Source organism: Montipora capricornis, chromosome 6 (genome assembly GCF_036669925.1).
Source record: "Montipora capricornis isolate CH-2021 chromosome 6, ASM3666992v2, whole genome shotgun sequence".
Taxonomy (NCBI): domain Eukaryota; kingdom Metazoa; phylum Cnidaria; class Anthozoa; order Scleractinia; family Acroporidae; genus Montipora; species Montipora capricornis.
Window position 1 is genome coordinate 27,589,418 of NC_090888.1, and position 7,726 is coordinate 27,597,143.

A 7,726-nucleotide genomic window follows, 5' to 3' on the forward strand; every position below is an offset into this window, starting at 1 on the left:
TTGATATCGATAATCGATGAACAATCGATGCACAGGTTTTTTGTGATTATCGATTTCATCGATTATCAATTTGTATCGATTATCGATGCCAATCGATCAGTTAATTGAAATCGATTGTAACTGCATACAAACAATCCGGTGAACGAATTCAAATCTCAAACATTCGTGCGTACTGCGAGTGCGTATACTTACATGCTGGAACGTGTGGGATACCGAAATTTTTTTTAACGCCAATCAATGACAATCGATGAGTTGCGATCACTTTTGTGTGAGTATCGATTGGTCATCGATTGGCCGATGCCAATCGATGCCAATTAACTAACAAGGCATCGATTGTCATCGATTGATCGATTGATTTTCCGATCATCGGTTTCATCGATTGTGCACGTCCTGAGAAACAATATGAACACGGACATCGGACAGAGGCTGAGGAAGCATTCCAAGGTCCGAGATTTGATCCCCCAGTTTACCGTCGAAGATACGCTGCCGTTTGTGAGCTTGTAAAGAAACACCAAGCGAAAAAGGTACATGCACTTCCGGAGAGGGAAGATATCTGTTTACAAACGTTGTTTTAATTTGTTATTTAAATTTACCAACTACAGGAACAAAAGACCTTTTGTTTCGACAGCCAATGAGGCTCTGGTTGGCACATTAATGACAATAGGTGACGTCAACGATATATTCCCTATAATGAAGTACAGCTGTATGTATCCTGTAGGTATGTAGCTGCAGTGTACATTAGACTACAGCTTACCCGTCACACTGGGTACTTATTAGCTGGGACATACCAACTCTCAGGGTCGTAAAATATTCCTGCATTTTGTTATTTCAGCAGCAATTTATGATAAGACGAAGAGAGAAGTGATCCTTGCACTTATCTAAACACTTTAAGCTCTAATTGCTTAAATGGTTAAGATATTAGTCTCATACAGACACCTGAAAAAATTTAGGTGGCCTGAATGGGATTCGAACCCATGACCTCTGTGATGTCAGGGTAATGCTCTACCAACTGAGCCATGAAGCCACTCAGTTGAAAGCAGGTCAGTTTGTTGGGAACCTTCAATTGCTACAACTGTGATTAGGACTCAACAAATGAAATGAAGTGTATATTTTTGAAGTGCGGGGGCCTGATAGATGAAAGAGAACAAGACTTTTAAATTTGAAAAAAGACATGTTTCGGCAACTCCTGTGCCATCATCAGTTTGTGGATGGAATAACAATGATGTACAATATATAGCAGAAAATTAGAATAACAATGGTGTGATACAACAACTGATTACAAACAAAGAGAGATTAAGATTTACATGAAACAATTGTTGATTTAGGGAGGGTTTCTCCCAATGAATGTGCAATGCCTCCTTGATTTTTAATTGTGTCCGTGTTGTTGCTTGATCTATGACAACAAAGCATTCGCTTGAACAAAGTGCCCGACACCCAGGTGACTCCTTTAAATGCTTAAAAATGTGAGGGGCCGTATCCATTGTTATGCTAATTTTCCGCTATGTATTGTACATCATTGTTATTCCATCCACTATCTGATGATGGCACAGGAGTTGCCGAAACATGTCTTTTTTCAAATTTAAAAGTCTTGTTCTCTTCATTAAGATTGTTACAAAATTGCTGGTTTTACGTCCTTCTAGATGAAAGAGAGAAGTGATCTTTTTGCCTTTAAATCTAAACAATTAAAGCAATAGTCTCTTACAGACACCTTGAAAATTCAGATGGCTTGAACGGGATTCAAACCCATCATGACCTCTGCGATGTCTGTGTAAATCTAATGCTCTTATTACCAACTGAGCTGTATGAAGCCACTACCGTTGTTTAGATTAAGATAAGTGCGAGGATCACTGATCTCTTTCATCTATATACCAGTAATGACCCTTAAACTAACTATTGCTTAACAATCCACTTTTATCTTCAAAAGGGTAGTGTTCAGAGTTTTTTATTTGAAAGCATAGGGTTTTATAATACACATGTAACGAAACTGTTAACTAATCTACCAGACCTCCATTCATCCTTGAAGCTGGGTATGTACTAAAACCAGGAACACCGGAACACTCCAGAACAACAGAACACCCCGGAATACCGGAACACTCTGGAACACCCTGGAAGTAACCCAAAACCCTCAATTTGGCTAACCCTAGGCCCAGCTAGGCCTTAAGTTGGTTTTTAGGCCTAGGGTTAGCCAAATTGAGGGTTTTGGGTTACTTCCAGGGTTTTCTGGAGTGCTCCGGTGTTCCGGGGTGTTCCAGTGTTCTGGTGTTCCAGAGTGTTCCAGTGTTCCTGGTTTTAGTACATGCCTTGAAGCTTCTCCCATTTGTGAGTAAAATCATGAGCAATTTAAGAGTAGAGTGACTTACTCTCAGAACTAAAAGGGTTAAAGGAGACAAAGTCTTTGAGCAGGGATCCATATTCATTTGTAATCAAATTCGTCAGTCAGGCAAGTACGTCTTATGATATACTTGCCTGGACAAATTTTGGGCTGCCCGGGCAAAAGTGCGGAAGTATAGAAAATGGTCGATAAAATTACTTGTAACTTGAGCATTGGCATTTTCTTTTACACTCTTGTCAGAAATTACAAATTTTGACTCTGGAGCATTATGTTATTTGAACCATGGGAACCCGATTTACAGTGTTCTAGACTATATCTGCCATGGCCAAACGTACTCAGAATGTAGCTTACATACTTGTAATTCAAAGACCCAAAGTTTCGGCACTCCTGTCTTGTGTCTTTCTTTTAAATGTTTATACCAAGATTTTGTGTTTTTCCTTTCCCAAGCAGCAGGTTCTGCTCTACTTGTTTTTCTTTTTGCTGGAGGTGGCAAAACAACTGGTAAATAATGCCACATTAGTATCACCCATCTGGTGAACTAATGCAAATTCTTCATTTTAATTGGCCGCGCTACTAGAGGACTATTAGTAATAGTGCTCGAGTTGCGAAAAGCATGACGCTTTCTTTTGTTTTATTCTCAAATAAATATTTTGTCAACTGGCATTTGCTAACTTTATTATTTCCTGTTCTGTCCGACTAGTTAGGTGATACTAATTTAAAAACAATTAGACCCTTCGCCCTCAAGGGCCACAGATCAATAGCCCATTCGGCTTTGCCTCATGGGCTATTGACTCGTAACCCTTGCGGGCTATGGGTCTAATTGTTAATTATCAGCTGAGACCACAAGTTGCCCTTTGCTCTTTGCTAAACGACTCGCTAACAACCATGCCAGTGGTGAGATACATGAAAATTCAGCCTGCAAGCGTTTCAGGGAAAATACCAAGTGGTCAGAGATGACACCCAAACTTGAAATCCCAGTGCTGAAGAAAGCTTCATGTTAATTCCTTATTTTCTGGAAGTACATTCTATATTATAACATTTGATGGCTTTCATGAAAAGACATTAATTTTATTAAAACTTCACTCATTCAACGGACGACCTTTGCAGTTTTTATAGTTTAGTCATCTGGGATGACCAGACGACTGCGAATGTGGATCCCTGTTTGAGTGTACCAAGATGTTGTTAACCCCTTCATCCCTGAAGCGGCCTCCATTGGCAAGTAAAATCGCCTGGCCTTAGAGCAAAATACACTGTAGTATTACTTTTAGGAGAGAAAGGGTTAAAAATCCATTTAGTGTCTTCAAAGGTTAGGGTTGTGAGTTTTTCTTATTTTAAAGAATGTGGTTGGTGCAAGACCACTAGGGACCCTTAAGCACACAAAACAATAGGTTTAATTAGCAAAAACAATAGTTTTGCACGCCCTGCACGTGTTTTATGTTTTGATTCATTTCTTTGCCGTTCTTGCTTGACAACGACTTGAAATGATCAAATTTGGGGTCATATGGAGGACAAAAGCACCTAACAATGAATTTTCAATTTGCTCTCTAAATATCCACACCGTTCTCACAAATTTTATTCTTGGAATGTGGACTCACATTTTCAATGCCGAGCAACTTGGAGTAATCGCAAACTTATTTTAATATTTTAATTTACACATGTAGACAGCATTCTCGTAGCCGTCGTCATCATCCTCGCTTAAGGTCCCTGTTATCTAATCTGACACATGTTTCCTTTGTGAAAGGAACAACAACATTAAATTATTTTATTTATTCATTTTTTTATTGTTGTGATCACCCAATTGGAACAGGAGGTCATTGCTGTGGTCACCAACTGGAACAGGAGCTGGTTATTGAAAATACTGACCTGTTAGTTAATAATACGTAATATTGAATTCATGAATTAAATGTTTACAATTGTATATTTGAAGTGCAGGTAATAGAAGAAAGGGGTAATTTCAGTAATTGTCTGTTATCTACCGGTAATTAGACATCTGAAAGTTCAGCTGGCTTCAACGGGATTCGAACCCATGACAGTCTGCAATGCCTGTGCAGTACTTCACCAACCAAGGATCACTTCGGCCTTTCAATAATTATTCATAATAATCTTTTTAAACCATTATCGTCTTCAGATACTTGACTTTGGGTGCGCTGAGGCAAAACTCGTGAAAGTTTTAATAAGTCAAGAGCAGTTGACTCACTTGGAAGAGGTGGTGGGTGTGGATATTGACAGGGAACTTTTAGAGCTTAAACCTGATGTGGGAGATCATCATGACCCCCTGGGAAGCTGGACTTGTAGTGTTACAACCCTACCCAGTCATTTTTTGTGTTGTGGTGTGTAAAATATGTTTTGCTTTCCCCGAATAAAAATATTTGTAGTCAGGAGTCTGTAAAATTTATTTGCGATGTAGTTTTTATTTATCGTCACTGTTATCATCAAGAGAGGTTATTTTGCAGTTCGATCATAACAACCAGTAACTTAAATTAAAGCAGTTTTGAAAAATGCCTGAAAAATATCCAAATCAGGCTAGATGTAGAATGGGGCTGGCATGGATTTGAAGCCAGTTCAAGCCTGGGTGTTTTTTTCCAGGCCTTCTTCGCAACTGCTGAAGTTGCTGCTTAACTGAGATGCTCTTCAACTCATGTACATGTAATATTCCATAAAACTTGCTCACAATGCCCACAACTTGCTGTGGACAAAATTAATGTTCAAACAATATTGCTTGAATTCCTCCTGAATTATGTGTGAATAATTAGCACAGAAGCTAACGGCAACCTTTACATGTATACGTCTTTTAAACATGTTTTTAAACATCATAATGAAAATAAAGTCATATTTATTGCTACTTTTCATTAATTTTAAAATCAAAGCCAGAGTTGAGTTGTGTTGTGTGGTTATTTTCCCTTTTGTATTTTGTTGTTTTAGGTTCAGTCTCTGAAGCAGATGAAAGATTTGTTGATTTTGATGTGATTGCTTGCATTGAGCTGTATGTTATCATTTACAATGTATAATTTTTTACATGACCCATTTTCCTTTGTCCCTATACTGGCTCATTGTGTCGATCAAACACCTCTTACAGTATTAGCAATTGTCTGAATTGATGGGAGTGGAATGGACTAACATCCATTGTAGTAAGTGTTCCTGTTTTGTTTTGGTGGTACAGCTTTGTTGGAAGTAGTTGGTTATATAGCTCAAAGGTGCCCACAAAAGTATGCGTGGGGGCAAGCCTCCACTAGTGAAGCCAACTGAAACAGTTATTTGCCTGGGGCCAGTTCCTGAAAGATGTAATAGCTCTATTCCAGTGATAAATGTGCCTTATTCCGGCACATTTATCCCGGGAATAGAGTTAAATTACACCTTTCAGGAACCCGCCCCAGGTCTTCATCTGTCCACCAAGAACTTCCCTTGCCATTGCTGGTCTCGTATCGCCTGTTCTCCCTTACTCTGTTCTTTCTTCCTCCATTCCTTTCCGACTACCTACCTTGATCATCTCTCCTACCTCGTTGTAGACCTTTGGGTCAGGGTATGTGAGCTCTAGACTTTAATGCCCATCTTGGCTGCATATTTCGTTGCATTCTTTTTGAGAGGTTTGTGTTCCCTTTTGAACATAATTCTCTTCAAACGTTCAAACCATGGACATAGTATCATCTTGGTTCGAGAAGAGCTTGACAGCGGCCTTCACTTTAGTGACCTTGTACTCAGACTCGACAGACTTCAGGCCTCTACCTCCAGATGTTCTGGGGAGGTAAAGAAGCTCCGTAGAAGCTGATAGATGGCTGCCACTGCTTTCTTTGATTACCTTCCTTGTTTCTCTATCCAGTTGCTGTAATTTTTGTTTCTGATAGAAAACTCTTTTTGCATTCCTAAGGTAAGACTTTTTGTTCTCTACCAGTTAGACGGGAGATGCGACAGAAAGTTTTCCACATTCTTTCTCCAGAACTGTTCTTCTTCCCTTTCTTCGTTATCTTTACTTCCCTACAAGCAGAGGTCTCTTTTCTTTGTGCGTTCGCTGGGCTAATAAATACGGGAAAAGAGACCTCTGCCATGGGTTGAAACTGTGCGGTGGTTACTAAGAGACCAAATCAAAATGTGATACTTCATGTTGTGTGGGCTCATTCAACAACAGCAGCAGTGCACTGCATGTAGATGCAGCGGGCTCAAGTCACAGTCAGCAAACATGTCATGGGTTTTCCGAGACTGCAATTGAGATCTTGATCCTTTCTTATTTCCTTTGCTTTCAAAACAAATGGGTCCTTAAGCTTTTGACTTGATGTTTTTCTACTTGGCCAGTCATTTGCTATGCCTGATTTCTTCCATCCTTTATAACCCAGAAAGGCGACAACAACCGAATAGAGAATGCGGTTGACTAGCCATAGATACGCAAAGGGACTGTTAATTGGAATGTTCCGCTTTATGTCTAAGAAGTTCATTTATTGAACAGCTGCATTAATGCTGAAGATGTCAGCACTTGTTAGCTTTTGTTTAACCGTAGTATCGACATTGCGCGTGAAATCACCAGTCGTTGGGACCATGGAAGCAAAAATTGGTGTCGCACCCATCTACCTGTTGTGGCTTTCAGGCGCTCCCCTAACCTTGGAGACCTGGTGGTTACAGCTAAACTGTCCCCCAATGTAACTCATTCTAATTCCACACTTCCTTCCGGTTCTTTTCGCTGTTGCAAAAACTGCTCTACCTGTCCTTACATTTTCCATGGACTAACCAACTACAAATTCTTCTCTACTGGCGAAACGCGCTCCATTGATTTCCACATAACTTGCGAAACTAAAAACCTTATCTACATGATTCAATGCAACAGATGCCATCTACAGTACATAGGAGAAACTAAACGACGTTTAAAAGACCGTTTTAATGAACACCGCCGCACTTTAGATAACGCTAACACCAAATCCAAACCTACTACAGTCGCAGAACATTTCCTCTCCTCTCCCCACAACATCTCTAAGGACATGCAATTAATTCCTATCAAAAAAATATTTTCTAACAGAGAATTGATCCGTAAGGCCAGGGAAGCTTCTTTGATTTCAAAAGGCAGGACAGTTGATCCCAACGGTCTTAATATCCGCGAAGAAATGTATTAGATTTCAGTTTATTATTTTGAGTGATTTCCGTTATTTTCCGTGACTCTTAGTATTTGAATTCAAATTCGTTGTAACTGCCATGTTTTATCACATTTTTCCCAGTATTACGTCAGCATCCATTTACTATATATATATGTACATAGAAAGCAATTCAATGTTAACTCTCATTGTACCTGAAGAAGGCTGGTTTGGCCAGCCGAAATATAGTACACCACTAAAATCAAATTTACGTTGTATCGGCTCTTTCTTAAAATATTCAAATTTAAGTGTCTCACCTTATTTTGGAGTATCCATTCTT